The following is an 18,510-nucleotide window of genomic DNA, read 5'->3' as shown; positions in this document are numbered from 1 at the left end:
AGTCAAAGGACGTCCTTTCCCTCAAGAGCCTCTTTCACTCTCTGCTCTACGAGCTCCAGTCTGTGAATGCTGATGCCATTTTTTACAGAGAATTTGTATTAGTGCGCCAACAATAGCGGGTCGACAATACGCTCATGAAAACTGGATTAATCTGCTACAAAATTCACTCCAATGGGAGAGTTAGCCATTTTCTTCTCTGCTGGTCAGATGTTTTAAATCAAAAATTACAAAATACTATACTGAAGGCATTTAGACAGTTAGGCAGAAACCTAACAATATTATAGAGAGAAACCAAACAGTTCACTAAAGACAACGATAATATTTTTAATAGTATAAAATTGATGGATATAATGTCATTAATACATGCAGTCGCATTACCTGTAGAAAATCCATGCATCCAACCAACCAACCAACTAACCAACCAACCTTCTTACCATTAAACCTACCCTACCATCCATCCTACCTACCTTAACCCTACCATCCATCCAACCCACCAACCATCCTACCTACTTACCTACCATCCATCCAACCTACCTTAACCCTACCTACCAACCAACCAGCCATCCTACCTACCTTAACTCTACCATCCATCCAACCAACCAACCATCCATCCAACCTTAACCCTACCTTCCAACCATCCATCCATCCAACCTTAACCCTACTTTCCAACCAACCAATCATCCATCCATCCATCCAACCTACTTTAACCCTACATTCCAACCAACCAATCATCCATCCATCCAACCTACCTTAACCCTACTTTCCAACCAACCAACAAACCAACCATCCATCCATCCAACCAACCTCAAATCTACCTTCCAACCAACTAACATTAACTCTACCTACCAACCAACCAACCAACCATCCATCCTACCTAACTTAACCCTACCATCCACCCAACCAACCATCCATCCATCCTACCTACTTACCTACCATCCATCCTATCCACTTATCATCCAACCTACCTTAACCCTACCTACCTACCTACCATTCATCCATCCTACCTCAATCCTACCTCCCTACAAACACACAGACTACAAGAACAGTGGACACATCACACTCCACACAATGAGTGTGGATGATATCACAGTTATTCACCCCCGTTTGCTGGTCAGAGTCATTGGACACATACATTTCCATATTTTATATTGTTATGTTTATAATTTCCAGTTGAAAAGGTCGCCTGCACAGAGACGATTTGCATTAACAGAGGGGAACAACACGGGGAGGTGAGCGACAGATGAGACAGAAACGGTGCCAGGAAAAGCCTCACGTGCCCGAAGGTTTCGTTATCGTCGAGCACAAGGTTGATCTGTGCGAGCGTTGAAGTGTTTATTATTAAATATCTGCGGAATGCTGTCCAGTCTTTTCAATATCAATATCCAGAAAGCATCGTCTGTCTGTATAATGCTTTTCTAGACGTCTGTCTGTGGGCACTTATACATTAGTGTATTGTTGTGTTCGAACGGGAAAAGGAGGCCAAAAACAACCAAGGACCTCCGAGCAAATTAGCGAGGCAAAGACACATTGCAAAGGAGAAGATAAGAGTGGCTCCCAGAGTGACCTCTGCATTGCCCGAGGGGAATCAAAACCCCATTTGTGTCAACGTGGGCTTTTCTCCAGCGCGCTGCAAATGAGTCGCTGCCAATTCTGCCTCAAATGATTTCTGCTTCGTTTTCACACACAGGCAAACAAGTCGAACCTGGAGATTAACTGCCTCGCAAAAAAATAAACTGCCTTAATTCACTTTATTTTGAAGCCTTCTTCAAGTCCTTGAAAATATGCAGAGTCACTGAAAAGTCACTGATAAATAACGTCCATAACTTCAGAGCAACAAGCAGTGGAGCCTCAACAGTCACATGATCTGCAGCACAGATCTCATCACAATTGTTGTTAGTTTTCACACATATTATCCTCATTTGAATGGGCTTCTCCACTCGACCAATGCAGCACAACCAATCTCTAACTGGGCAGCAGAGTTGATTATATTATGAGGTTCATCAACATTATCATCCAGGCTCACATTCTCTCCCAGCACAATATCGTTACACAGCCCAGTGACGGGGCGTTTTACTTCATGACGTTTCCCAGCGTCCACGTTCAAAAATCTACACATTACCCCACATTTTCATCACTATAGTCATTATCCAAACTGAAGACTCTCACTGCCACTGCAAACTGAAGCCCCGCGCTCCATTAGCCTGCAAATGCCAGCCGGTCCAGATGGTCCACGAGCGCACTCAGCCTGCATGAAGCCAGCGTTGGACTCATGGAGACGGAGTGGATCGTTTCACCATCCTGCTTTTGCAGCCATGCATGGCAAACACAGATGCAAACACACAGGCTCCAGATCTCCCTGTGACACAGTCAACGACAGGCCAGTACATGGATATTTAATTAAAAACCACAGAAACAGACAAGAACAGAAGTTGTTGGGGTTTTTTTTAATACCCATAAACATTTCTAATCTGGTATTATATTACTTGTCATAACAGAGGATTTGATTCATATTGACCGCTCCAATTCTAAGCCTACAATGTCATGATAATCCCGGCATAATATTTGGGATTGGGGCAAATGTGCAAAGGAACAGGGAATAATTGATGTTTTAGTCCAGGGATCAGCAAATGTAAATGTGGCCGATTGTAAGCAATGGAATGTTTCGGCCAGAACATCATATCTGCAACAGGCAAAAGTGCCATAAAACGCCTTTAGTCGCAAACAAAAATCTACGTTTGCTGCATTAAGCTAACAATTATAGACAAATGCGTATGAGACGCATACTCGGACTGCTTCTTCTTTGAGATTAAACATGCGTTAATAGTTATTTTACGGACATTAACTCAGCAAACCTGGCTGTCTCCATGACAACAGCAGAGTTTTTATTTTTTAAACCAAACATCGAGTTTAAGTTAACTGTAAATTCTAGCAACAGAATCTATTTTTTCAGAATAAAAGCTCTGAACTAAAGTAAATAGCTGTGTTCAAACTCACAGTTGATATTTAAATGGTCACAGTATACTCACAAAACGAAATATGTTGTACTTTTTTGAGAAGCCAAGTACTTTTATACTTTTACTCAAGTCGACGTTTAACTTTTGTTACACTTTTACTGGAGTAATATTTTACATTAGGCGTCTTTGCACTTTGACTCAAGTACGTGATTTGTGTATAATTTGTCCACCACTGCCTAATCCTAATTCTAAAACCTGACACTAACAAACCAAACCAAGTCATAACCATGAATAAAGCCCTTGTAAAGTTGTGAAGATCAGCCAAAATGTCCCCCACTTTCCCAAGATGTACAAGTACACACACACCCAAACATTCTTGTACTTGCTGCATACTGAGGACCAGCATTTCCACTTTATATGAATGACATCTATAAAGAACAATTGGGTGCAGTACCATAAAATGTCTGCAGGTGGAGCCCCAGAGCAAAAAGTATGTGAAACACCAAACGGGTTTTTGTACCATATTGAGGACCTCTGTTAAAAACAGAGTATAGCATGTTTACAACCTAAGGAAGTGATTTCAATGAAAACAAAGTGAGGACCGACCAAAATGTCCTCACTCCGTAAAAATGTCCTCACTTTGTTGGTTAAAAACCCTCACTGGTCCTCAGTATGGCGCAAGTACAAGAACAAACACACACACACACACACACACACATTCCCTGAACACTGTGCTACCGCGTTGCTGTTTTAATTAAAGACAGAAACTGAGTTCATCCCAGCACCCGAGTGAAAATAGAACAGTTGTATTCCCATCGCTGTGTCACCTTTATATATGAAAACCTTTGCTTAATTATAAAATACCTGTGATTGTGTGTGTGTGTGTGTGTGTGTGTGTGTGTGTGTGTGTGTGTGTGTGTGTGTGTGTGTGTGTGTGTGTGTGTGTGTGTGTTGATAATAATGTCTCGGTTGGTGATTTTTAAGCGTGTGGATAATATGTAAATGTGTGATAATGTTTGTGCCGCACGTTTTCTCTCTCATTAACATTCTTCTCTATCGGAGCTGAGATCAGCAGCGACACGAGCAACGACAACAAGAGCTCACACACAATGAGCGTCTTTGACAACGTTGTGGACCAGCTGAAGTAAACATGACCGATCACAATAAAAAGACAGGAAATTGAAGGGGAAAAAAACAACAAGAGAAACTGTCCTCAGCCACTGTTTCCTTCTTCTTCTTCTCTGTCTGATCTTATCTGCATCATTTTTCCATCAGATAAAACAGGAATAAACATCTTATCCCTTCACACCTATGCCTCAAAATGTCCTGCTTATTTTAAAACCATAAAAGTGCTCTTTGCTCAGGAGGTGACTGTAATCACTGTGGAGAACCACAGCTCCAGGTCTGATGGAGCTGCAGGGAATCACATGACCTCTGTGCCCCTCTGTGAGTGTGTGTGTGTGTGTGTGTGTGTGTGTGTGTGTGTGTGTGTGTGTGTGTGTGTGTGTGTGTGTGTGTGTGTGTGTGTGTGTGTGTGTGAGCCTGAGCACAGACCACATGATTAGAGTAAAGTTACCGTGACATTTAGCTCATTGTCCCTGCTGTGATACGTTATGAAGGTTATTTAAGAAGAAAATCCTCAAACCTACCTACCTTAACCCTACCATCCATCCAACCAACCTACTTACCTACCATGCATCCTACCCACTGACCATCCATTCAACCTACCTTAACCCTACCTACCAACCAACCATCCTACCGACCATGCATCCATCCTACCTACCTACCTTAACACTACCTATCAACCAACAAACCAACCATCCATCCTACCTATCTACCTTAACTCTACCATATATCCAACCATCCTACCTTCTTACCTACCATCCATCCAACCTACCTTAACCCTACCTAACACCCAACCAACCATCCTACCTACCAACCATCATCCTACCTATCTACCATGCATCCATCCTACCTGCCTTAACCCTATGTACCAACCAACCAACCAACCAACCATCCATCCATCCATCCATCCATCCATCCTACCTACCTTAATACTACCATCTATCCAACCAACCAACCATCCATCCTACCTACCCACCTTAACCCTACTTTCCTACCATCCATCCTACCTACATTAACCCTACCTTCCATCCTACCTACCAAACATCATCCTACCTATCTACCATGCATCCATCCTACCAACCTTAACCCTACCTAGCATCCTACCTACCAACCATCATCCTACCTATCTACCATGCATCCATCCTACCTACTTTAACCCTACCAACCAACCAATCAACCATCCAGCCTACCTACCTACCTTAACACTACCTATCTACCATCCATCCATCCATCCAACCTATCTCAACCCTACCTACCTACACACAGACTGCAAGAAAAAGAACAGTGGACACATCACACTCACAATGTGTGTGGATGATATTACAATTATTCACCCGTTTGCTGGACAGAGTCATCAGATACATACATTTCCATATTTTATATTTTTATGTTTATAATTTCCAGTTGTAAAGGTCACCTGCACAGAGACTATTTGTGACTGTTGTGATACGTTATGTTGGTTATTTAAGAAGAAAATCTCAAGATCGAGAAATGATTGGTCCTTGACCTGTGAGTGAGCTTTGAGGAGATAGAGAATCATTATCATCAACAGTTGAGGTTCTCTTACAGCAGCAACTCTATTCTATCTATCTCAGCATCTCTTTTCCAGTGCATCAAGAAGGAAAAGCCATGTTTAGTCTCAAGGTGAACACATTACAGCATTTAAGGATAATATTTGAGCTGCACTTTATTGATATTCACACAGTTTGATAACTACTGACTCCTTTGTTATTCTGTCTCGCCGTTTCATACCAGAACCTCTCAAATGTTCGGTTTGAGGCCCATGTTGTGAAGAGGGTAACAAGGTGCAACCACTCTACGCCTGCAGGCCTGTATCTACAGCTGTTAGCGCCACACCGAGCGTCGTTAAAGCGCCGCGTGATTATACCTGGACCTCAGTGACTCCTCTGTTTCCACAGCTGCTGCAACAGTAACAGGCACTTAATAATAATATCACCTTACAACAGACGGGGGGGGAAGTCAGAGGCAGGTAAACCAATGTACAGACGACACATGACAGTGAAAAACATCTCTGCATCTGCCACAAAAGATGAATTATTTAGTAGCTCCATCCCTTTTCCTGGAGAACTCAATACTCAGTACAGTACAGATCATAATTGTGCTCGTTCTATTTCTTTTTGAGGTCGATTTCTTTTTCACACCGAAGGCTCCAATATCACAACAATTGATCCGAGTCTTTGTGAGTGAGATGGGACTCCTGCTGAGATTATGACACGTCTGTATGCTCAGATTTGGTGGATTTATGATCCATGGACTAAAGTCACACACAGAAACAAAGACGACTCTGTTCCTGCCGTCATGTCAGGTTTCTACGCCCCACGACTTATCCTCTGGAGAGGCTCTGTGTGACGACTTCTGATGTGAAACACGTGTGAATAATAGCAATATTTCAATTACTTTAGTGCTTTTTATATATATATCAGCCATGTTGCCATGGTTACTCTTCTTCATGGCCTCAGGATAAGCACAGATAATAAAGGAGAGAACCTGAAAACCAAGTTTTGACGGAGAGATGAAACGATCCAAAGAAACGGCTTGTTTAGTTGTTCAAATAAAAATGATGGGTTTTGTTCACATTTAAAGGCGCCATATGTAAGAATGTGGCCAAAAACGGTTACTACATTCAAATTCAAAATACCGAGGTCTTTTAAGGTTTCGTTTTCTGACGTAACTGGCAACCCTTGGTTGCTCGGCAGCTGAGACTCTACTGACTGCAATGATTGATAGACGGTGGTAGGTGGCGCCACATGCCAAAAACATGATTTCTAACCAACCAACCAACCAACAAACCAACCAACCATCCATCCATCCATCCTACCTACCTACCTTAACCCTACCATCATCCAACCAACCAACCAACCAACCATCCTACCTACTTACCTACCATCCATCCTACCCACCTACCATCCACCCATCCAACCTACCTTAACCCTACCATCCACCCATCCAACCTACCTTAACCCTACCAACCATCCATCCAACCAACCAAACATCCTTACCTACCTACCGTGCATCCATCCCACCTACCTTAACCCTACAATCATCCTACCCACCTACCATCCAACCTACCTTAACCCTACCTACCAACCAACCAACTATCCTAAGGTAACGAAACACTGTTGTACAATTAATATAGAATTGACAAAGTCAAACATATTTAAAGGTGCCATATGTAAGAATGTGGCCAAAAACGGTTACTACATTCAAATTCAAAACATCAAGGTCTTTTAGGTTTCGTTTTCTGACGTAACTGGCAACCCGTAGTTGCTCGGCAGCTGAGACTCTACTGACTGCAATGATTGGTAGACGGCGGTAGGTGGCGCCACATGCTAAAACATGATTTCAAAACAAAAACATGATTTGCAGTCTGCAAAATATTTTTTTTTAATGCAAATATTTTGTCTGTACTGTTGTTGTTGGTGAGTTCAGTTTGTTATATGAACATTATTCCTGAGTCTCTGTGACATATTAGGAGGATTTTATGGCCAGTTGATTTAGATTTATTACATAATGCACCTTTAAAACAATGTCCTCAGTCGAATGAGAAAACTAGGAGTAAAGTCAAGTTAGAAAACCTCAGCAGAGAGGAGTGAATGCTCATTGGGATTACAGCCACCACTGTGTAAAGATCAGCTCGGTGCATATTAAGGGAATCTGGAGTTTGATGTTGTTTCTTGCTCTGCAGAATACGGATTATTTCCTGTGTCTCTGTCTCAGAAAACTCCAGGGACAGAGAGTGAAGCCCTGAGGGATAATGTGAGGGAAAAAGAATTGTTCTCAGGTGGTTGGGCTTTGTCTGTGATGGAAGAACCATGTTCCAATATTGAGTTTTCCCCCCAGAGCACCTGGAAAAACCCCTAACTCTGCAAACAGTTGGATTTACCGGAGTAAATCACGAGGAGAACATGCAAACTCCACGCAGAAAGGCTCTTGGTCTTCTTGCTACAAAGGCAACAGTGCACCAATGATAACCACCTTTCCACTAGTTTAATATATTCTCATGATTAAACACTTTCTCACTGTCAACACAGGTGGAGTTCATGGGAAGCGTTCACACAGCTGAAACTTCTAGAAACTTTAAAGAAGTGAGGGATCGTCTGCAGAAGTCCAAAGAAACAGACGAGAGCGATATCAAGAGAGATGTTGATCCTGTTTCTTTAGAGCAAAGGAGGTGAAAACCATCACCACAGAGTTTGACTCCTCTCTCTCTCTCTGTCGGAGGTGAAGTCAAATGTGTTCTTGCCAAAAAGTTTGGAGTGAAGAATGGACAGTGTTATCACAGAGACTCCTCGAGGTCAGGCAGCTGTTTGGAAACTGCCTTGTAATATCACTTTACTCTGAGATACTTGATAGAGCCTCAAGGAGGAGGTAAAAAAAAAGAAAAAAAAAGACTGTGACAGCTGCTGCTGCAGGTGAAAGAAGTTTTCTGTCTATTTCCAAATCTTATTAAAACTTTCATCCCGGTCCAAGGAGAAGCTGTCAGTGTTTCCACTGAGGATGGAGTCACTAAGTCACTGCACATTAAATATATATATTATAGTCTGTGATCAGATATGCACAACGACTCCAACTCTTCAAGTCACGTTAGTGAAATGATCCTCTGTATCTGTAAATACACTGTGAGATGAAAGAAGGAGAAGAGTTTACTCATCAAGGTGGACGGAGCAGTGTGACTTGAAGCCGCAGTTGTTGGTGTTATTATTTTTTTTGGCATTAATTGCCCGTTACATCCTTAATCGTCTGAAAACCCTGACCGAGGCTGCGTCTGTGTGCAGTGGCCGTGCAGAGGTGGGCGGTGCAGAAAAGCATTTATCCTGTCAAACTTTGACTTTGAGCAGTGGAAGCAGTCACTTCTGAAAAAGTGGGCACTTCTTGTTCTCGTGTTTACAGCGATACGCCTTCGTCTTATTTGCACAGTGAGGAAACTTCCCTGTTTCCCTGTAAATTCCCTCTCTTCTCTGCATTATATATACACATATATATATATATACGTATATGTACGTATATATACATATATACGTACATATACACTTACATATGTATATATACAGCTATATGTAAGTATATATACAAGTGTATATACATGTAGATATGTAAATATACGTGTATATTATATATCTACGTGTATATATACATATCTACATATATATATACACATATATACGCATATACATATATATATACACGTATATATACGTGTATACATATATATATATATATACATATACGTATACCCGTGTATACATATATATACACATATATACGTACATATACACGTACATATGTATATATACACCTATATGTACGTATATATACATATCTACCTATATATACACATATATGTATATACATATATATATATATATATATATATATAGTGATTGGACCAATATATACACGTATATATACATATATAAATAAATACATATATACACACCCACATATATATACATATAAATATATACACACACATATATGTATATACATATATATATACATTTTCACATACACATATATATACATATATACACATTTTCACATACACATATATATACATATATGTATATATATATATATATATATATATATACACACACACATATATATACATACACATACACAGTTATCGGCCCAATCACTTGCGATATATCCGCATATCTGGAAAAAGTCTGATATTGTGCGTCCTGAGTATCAATACAAACTGATCCTCCACTATATCCCTTATATCCTTTAAACTGTTATGGTAATACAGTGGGGTTAAAATAAAATGAAATAGTAAAAAAAAAAAATTTCTATTTGGTTTTAGATCATAATTTATGTGTCTAAATAATAGATTAAAAAAAGCATCACAAATCAGTATTGACATGGTGAACAAACCTGCAAAATAGTATGCATTTACAAAAGAACAATGTTTGTGTGTGTGCAGTACAGTGTGCAGGTGCAGGCAGGTGAAGGTGAAAGCCGTAAAAGCGTCATAAACAATGCTCTGTGATGCACTGAGGCGTCATCTTCCACCATCTGTGTTGTTTTCTTGTGGTCAAACGGTGCAGTTGTTCAGTGTTGACACTCATTACAGACTTTTTTAATGAAGAAAATGCTAATTCAGCGCAAACCAGCTGTCCCTGTTTGCACTGAGGCAGAGGAATAATGTAACGTATACACATACACAGCCTGCAGGCTCTAAAACAGAAATAAGATAATAACTTTAAAGAAAATGTTCACATCAACTATAATGATTCTGGCCCCGGAGCAATGTGACACAGGGTCACTGCAAAATAATGCAAAACAACAACCTAAACTTAAATGTAATCATTTGCCCAGAGACAATAAAGTAAATAACAAAGAGCAGAACTCAATCAAAGGTGACTTTGATACTAACAGCAGCTGAGATTAGGATTATTTTCAACACAGTTAGTTCTTCATTAATTCACCATCAACATCTGGTTTATTTACATCTGTGTTCATATGGTGTCGTTGTGACGACCAGCAGAGGGCGCACGTCAACAAAGGCATGAGGAGAAGGAGTCAAAAAAGAGAAGAGATTAGAAGAGATTAGAAGAAACTAGAAGAGAAGAGATTAGAAGAGACAAGAAGAGAAGAGATTAGAAAAGAAGAGATTAGAAAAGAAAAGAGGCTAGAAGAGAAGAGATTAGAAGAGAAGAGACTAGAAGAGAAGAGATTAGAAAAGAAGAGATTAGAAGAGAAGAGAGGAAGAGACTAGAAGAGAAGAGATTAGAAGAGAAGAAGAGATTAGGAGAGACTAGAAAAAAGATTAGATGAGAAGAAGAGACTAGAACAGAAGAGATTAGAAGAGAAGAGATTAGAAGAGAAGAAGAGAAGATACTAGAAGAAAAGAGATTAGAAGAAGAGAAGAGATTAGAAGAGAAGAAGAGACAGGAAGAGAAGAGAAGAGACTAGAAGAGAAGAGATTAGAAGAGAAGAGACTAGAAGAGAAGAAGAGATTAGAAGAGAAGAAGAGAAGAGATTAGGAGAGACTAGAAAAAGATTAGAAGAGAAGAAGAGATTAGAAGAGAAGAGAAGAGATTATAATACTAATAATAATGAATTAAATAATAATAACTAGTCACTTTATCTCTCCATCTTTATCTAGAAACGTGTGAGGTTTCACAGAACAAGCTAAATAAATGAACTAAAGACAGTTGTTTTTTTGATGGTTTTGTTTTAAATGATCCATCTCCTGTACATATACAAACATACATACGTAGAGTAAATCCCTGCAGACTGAGCTGCAGTACAGTAAATAATAAACATCATTCACTCAGCGACCTCCTCACATCCGTCTGTAGCTTCATGTACAGACACAACGACGGAGAGCTAACAGCTATTTGTGTCTCGTCCTGTCAACACAATCTTCAAAGTCCTCATGACTGTGTGTGTGTGTGTGTGTGTGTGTGTGTGTGTGTGTGTGTATGTGTGTGTTCATGTATGTATGAAGAACAATGGAAGAAAGGATCAGAGACGTGAAGACCACTGAAAGATGCTGTAATCCACTATTTCACTTTCCATGTCGCCTTGAGCTGATCAAAGCTTCTTTTTCTCTTGTCCCAGAGGTCTACGCATGAATAATAACACACACACACACACACACACACACACACACACACACACACACACACACACACACAATCATCAGCTATAATTAACACTCGTGTCTATTTTTTGAGGCGTGAATACACAGAAACATTTCCTGCTGCAGTTTCATAAACAAGGAGTCAGCGCTCCTCATAATAGCTCATTAAAATATACGTAGGTTTCATATATATATATATATATATATAGAGATATATATAATATAATTAAAATGAGAAAGGTAATTTCTTCAAGCTGAGTTTGAAACACTAACGCTAAACACTCAGTCTTCTTGGCCCTGAGTGAACACATTAACACAATTCATTAAATAAAACCCTCCCCTAAAGGCCTAAACATTCCCATGGTGGTGAATACATTAAAGTAAAAGCTTATTTATGTTATTTTATGATACGGATGAAACAAGACAAATAAGTAGCAATACCACTGAGAACCACCGGGAAACGTAAAACATGACATCATGCACGTCTTTTTACAGTCAGTCGTCATGGAAACACATCGTGCGTTAACGTTTGACAGCACTCGTTAAATATTAATCCTTTAACACCGAGCGTATCGCAGACGATACGTTTGCGAAAACACATTGTATTACCGTAATTACGCGACGGTTTGTGCTATCGACAATTAGCCAACGTCTCTTCTTAATTCTCTGCGGTGCCTGAACTGACCTTATATCCTATTTTCAAATGTTGTGTTTTTGATGTTTATCAACCCTTCGAGGGCTGATTTAATAATCGCCACGCAGCCTTTTTTATTTATTTTTTACTCAGACTGTGAGGAGACAAATGACCTCAGTGATGCATTAGTGCCATTAACTGCAGCCACCGTTTGTACAAGGACAAGCTTTGTTTGGCATTTATTATTTTTGGACTAATCGAACGACTGAGTACGTTTGTTTTTGCAGAATAACGACGCATAAATTTACCCCGAACAAACCCATTCCTGAACATTTTAAGTGTTACTGTGTTTAGAAATGTTGGAGTAGCCTCTTATTCGGCATGGATACGGTGTTTTTACATCTAAAACAATCTTACAAAGCATCTGTTGTGTTGTATTTGTCTGCTGCTGCTGCGAGTTCATGGCAATGAATGAGATTTATGGCTAAACTGGTTCAATAATATCTGTGAGGGTTTAAGAGTAAACACAGAAAGAGTTGAATCAGTATGGAAATGACGTTCCAAATCCAGATAAGAATTCTCTACAAGCTCCTCACCACAGTCAGTCGGTCTACATCCATGTTAAAATTCACATTTATATTTGAATGTGGGATTGAAATGTTATAAGATGTTCAAATGTGATATGTGCAGGGCGAATGTACGCTTCCTACTATTTCCATGCATGTTAAAAGTCAGAGTTTAGTCAGACTAAGACAATAATTTGGTTTTCTTAATGACATGTAAACACGTGTGACTAAAAATCATGCTGGTCTTAGTCAGACTAACATACCTGGATCATGCAAGTCATAGTCCGATCACTCCTGCTTGTATGTGCTTAGTCGGACTAACATACCTGGATAATGCAAGTCATAGTCCGATTTCTCCTGCTTGTATGCGCTTAGTCGGACTAACATACCTGGATAATGCAAGTCATAGTCCGATTACTCCTGCTTGTATACGCTTAGTCGGACTAACGTACCTGGATAATGCGAGTCATGGTCCGATTACTCCTTCTTGTATACGCTTAGTCGGACTAACGTACCTGGATAATGCGAGTCATGGTCCGATTACTCCTGCTTGTATACACTTAGTCGGACTAACGTACCTGGATACTGCGAGTCATGGTCCGATTACTCCTGCTTGTATACACTTAGTCAGACTAAGATACCTGGATAATGCGAGTCATGGTTCGATTACTCCTGCTGGTATAAGCTTAGTCGGACTAACATACCTGGATAATGCGAGTCATGGTCCGATTACTCCTGCTTGTATACGCTTAGTCGGACTAACATACCTGGATAATGCGAGTCATGGTCCGATTACTCCTGCTGGTATAAGCTTAGTCGGACTAACATACCTGGATAATGCAAGTCATGGTCCGATTACTCCTGCTTGTATACGCTTAGTCGAACTAACATACCTGGATAATGCGAGTCATAGTCTGATTACTCCTGCTGGTATAAGCTTAGTCGGACTAACATACCTGGATAATGCGAGTCATAGCCCGATTACTCCTGCTTGTATACGCTTAGTCGGACTAAATTACTCCTGCTTGTATACGCTTGGTCGAACTAACATACCTGGATAATGTGAGTCATAGTCCGAATACTCCTGCTTGTATACGCTTAGTCGGACTGGAGTTGGACTGGAGTTGGACTGGAGTTGGACTGGAGTCCTGGTTTGTCGATGACATTACAGAGACCATGCATCTCCTCTGGCTCGGAGACTTCTCTGGATCTGGAGAGAGCAACGTTGTTTGTGTTCAATCCCAGATCAGAGGCAGACGATACATGGATGAACGAGTATCAGTGTGCATTACCGTGTGCCACCACCGGGGGGGTCGATGGAGATTTCCTTCTTCTGAACCGACCAGAGCTTTAAAAGAGAAACCGTAATAAACTCAGTAGTGAGTTATTGCGTCTTTAGGAAAACACACCTGCCCTCAAAGGTTCACACCGTTATTTTATTCACCGCCGTGTTATTGTGTGTATCTGATTGTGCTCTATTTTAATCGAAACACAACACAAACACACACACACACACATTACTGCAGTTCCCTGAAGGGGATCCTTATCAGGTTTAGGAGGCTTCACCTATGCCAGTGATGAGAAAGGAAAGAGGAGATGCAGAGGGTGAAGATGATGGGAGAAGAGATGGAAAAGATGAAGAGAGGAATACTGCAGGAGTGAGCAAAGACAGAGGAAATGCATGCACATAAATAAGCACACGAGGTGTCATCTGCAGGGCATAATCCTCTGAGAGAGGGAGGGAGGAGGTGTTTTTGCTCACCTGCTAATCTGAGGTATCTGCCATCGACTCGCTGGTCCTTAAATAAATGAGCGTCCGTGTTATTTAGCTCAGACTTTATTCATTCAGATCACATGTGTGCCAATTCTCAGTGGGGGTGAAACAGTGGGATACGGATCTCTTCTCCCACCTTCACTTTCTAAACTCTTCTTTGCACTCAACCCCTTTTTTTCCATTCCCTCAGAGCTCAATCTTATACATTTTTGGGGAGGATTTACTCACAAACCTCTCTCTATTGTTCCCAAAAAAGAGTAAAAAACACCTGTATAATAAAACCAGAGAGAGAGAGAGAGACTGAAGCCATGCTAATCCTCCAGTATTGGCGCAGCAGGGGGAGGATTTCTTTCCAGAGGGAGAGAGACTGAGACGGAGCAGCACATCTGAAGCCAAGCAGGAAACCAAGCCCACTCCACCTTGATGTGAAAAGCCCAGCGGGGATCTGACCACATGACTAAAGGCAGTGGATCCATCCTCCTCCTCATCCTCCTCCTCCTCCTCATCCTCCTCCTCCTCCTGCACTTCAAAACGAACGCCTGCTTCATTAAAGAGCTGCGCCAGGAAACCTGAGAAAGTGCCACAAAGAGAGATGAGCACACGTCAACGCAGCAGTACTTACCGTACTCGTATGAAATACTAATATACGAGCCGACGCTCGTGCCGAGGAGCCACACATAAAGGCAGCACAGCGACACTTTACAAACAAATAAACAAACATCAACAAAGTGTGTGTAAGCAACGCTGTTATAGCAAATGTTTGCCAGGGAAATTGGACCTCGGAGAATCCTGAGAGAAATGACACACACGACATGACGAGAGAGGAGGTGAACGTCTGACATTTGACTGTATGAATGTTTAAATGTGCTCCTCAGTGAGTGATGTAATGAGTGTTTGCGCTCAGTCTTTAAGTGGAAGAAGAGCAGGTTTTCTAACAAACACACGCTCCGCTGACGGATGCGTATTCATCATTTATGGCTGGGTGATGTTTCAGCTGTGTACATCAATCTGTTCCTGTGCTGATTAACTATTGTGTAAACACCATCAATAACCAAACGCGCGGATATGGCTCTTATTCAGATTCCCCAACAGCTGAGCCGACGGAGCAAATAAGACTGATAATGAGCTCAATAACGCTGCTCTGTGGATACTGTTACACACACACACACACACACACACACACACACACACACACACACACACACACACACACACACACACACACACACACACACACACACACACACACACACACACACACACACACACACACACACACACATATACAGATGTGTGTATACACACATTTATATATATGTATATACACATATATATACACACATGCTCATATGTATATACATATACACACACGTATATACTTATATACATGTATATACACATAGACATATATACACATATGTATATATATATACATACATACACATATATACATATACACACATATAGACATATACATGTATGCATATATACATATACACACGTACGTATATATACATATACACATATAGACATATATACATACATACACATATATACATATACACACATATAGACATATACATGTATGTATATATACATATACACATATACACACTTACGTATATATACATATACACATATAGACATATACACACATATATACATATACACATGTACGTATATATACATATACACATATATATACATATACACATGTACATATATATATATACATATACACATATATACACACACACAAACATTTTGTACATACATAATACTACATACTATACTACAAAAAAAACCTTTTCCTCTGTTTTATGGTAAAATGACACTTTAAAACATAATTTATTTTGTCCTGACAAATCTACCTGAACTTTTTCATTCGTCATGAATGAGCCGATCGTTTTGTTGAATAATCAATAAATTGGTGTTTTTTACAAATGTTAGTGGTAGTTAATAAATCAGTAAGCAGTAAATAAATCAGTATATATATATATATATATCCACTAAATGCCTCAGCTCTATGAAGCAATGACTGCTGATAAGAGCCCGACGCCGTCACACTGGGATTAGAAAACGCGAAGTACACGACACACTGAGCGTGGTTTTAAACAGAAGGCAGATGTGATGTTCAGTGAAGAGAGGCTTGATTAGGCATCATCATCAGTGATCAGCCGTTCTCTGTGTGAGTGCGTGTCCCACTGTGGCTTCACTGGTCTACTCAGGCAAGCTGAGTTTTTATAAGTGCACGGTGTTTATGACTGAGAAATGCCGCTGGATATTCTTTATGTAATATTTCTGAGCATTAATTTAATCAAAGATGGACCAAAACGCTCTTATTTTGACAGGTTACATCATCAAAAACTAAATATTTGCTATGAAAAAGGCCCTGTTGCGAGTTATTCTGACTTGAGGAACACACACACACACACACACTTTGTCCTTCAGATTCATGTCAAGAGATTTTGTTCTCTGTCCTACACAAAAAGTGCAGCTGCAAGAAAAATGAAATAAAATTCCCACGTGGTTTTCAGGCACTTTGAAAGTCAAAGTCACCCTGAGAGCAGACGGAGACGACTCCAGAGTTTACAGGCTAAACATGAAGCTGCAGAACGGTCCAGTTTCTCACAGTATTTTAGGAAATAAAGTCATTTATCATTAACACGAGGAAGCAGCGACTTCTCCACTGGTTGCCTTTCAGCTGCAAAAGAAGCGACTGCACCTGTGTGACCTGCGTTATGCAACAGTCTGGCACAAGGAAGTTATTTTTAAAACCTTTGAGATATGACAAGATGATTCACTCACACAGCACACACACACACACACAGTATGTCACTCAACCATATTTCATATTTGCACTGATAACACAGAAATAAAGAAGTGATTTTCTGTATAAATAATATTCATTATTATCACAATTGCAATTGTGTTAAATTGCAAATCACAGCCAGGTCGACTGTTTTCTCCCCGGTGAGAGAGTGGGGTCAACGATGATTTGATGAATCTGCTCTGGCTTTTTTTTCACACTTTTAGGATTTATTATTCATGGGATTGGGCTTTATAGTCGTGAAAGGATTTTTAGACCAGGAGCAGCTCAGGCTCAAGCACAAAACATAATCACTTGAATATCCTTTTTTTCCAGACCGTGTCTCGGCCTCATCACGTGGACGTGAAGCATCATTGGTTGACTGAGCTGGAGAAAGAAGATCTATTTTGGATGCACTGGTGAAAAAAAAACATTATGTGGAGGGAGCACAGTCCAGCTGCCTGACCTGGCAACCAGGTGTTTGTCATTACTCTTTACACTGCTGTGAAAAAGTACTTCCTGGTTGTTATTTTTGCATGTTTGTCAATATTAGACAGAGATAACACAACTAAAGACAAAATGCATCGTTTAGGAGATGATTTTAATTCATTAAGGGAAATAAACTAGTATCCAAACCTACGTGGCTTAAGTAGCTGTGGTTAATCACATTTTTTTGGACAAAAAAAGGAAGACATCATGATACGATCTAAAGAAATTCAGGATAGGGTTAGGTTGTAGGTTTGGATAGAATATTTTGCCTTAGTTCAGTCCGACTACAGTCCAACTTCAGTCCGACTCCTGTCCAACTCTAGTCCAATTCCAGTCCAACTCTAATCCAACTCCAGTCCAATTCCAGTCCGAGTCTAGTCCAACTACAGTCTGACTCTAGTCTGAGTCAAGTCTGACTCCAGTCCAAATCCAGTCCAACTCAGCCTAAATACAAGCAGGAGTAATCGGACTATGAATCGCAATATCCAGGCATGTTAGTCCGACTAAGACTAGCTCGATTTTAGTCGGACTAACGTGTTTACATGAC

The sequence above is a fragment of the Microchirus variegatus genome (assembly GCF_963457635.1).
Source record: "Microchirus variegatus genome assembly, chromosome: 23".
NCBI classification, from domain to species: Eukaryota; Metazoa; Chordata; class Actinopteri; order Pleuronectiformes; family Soleidae; genus Microchirus; species Microchirus variegatus.
Note: the sequence above shows the minus strand (reverse complement) of the source record.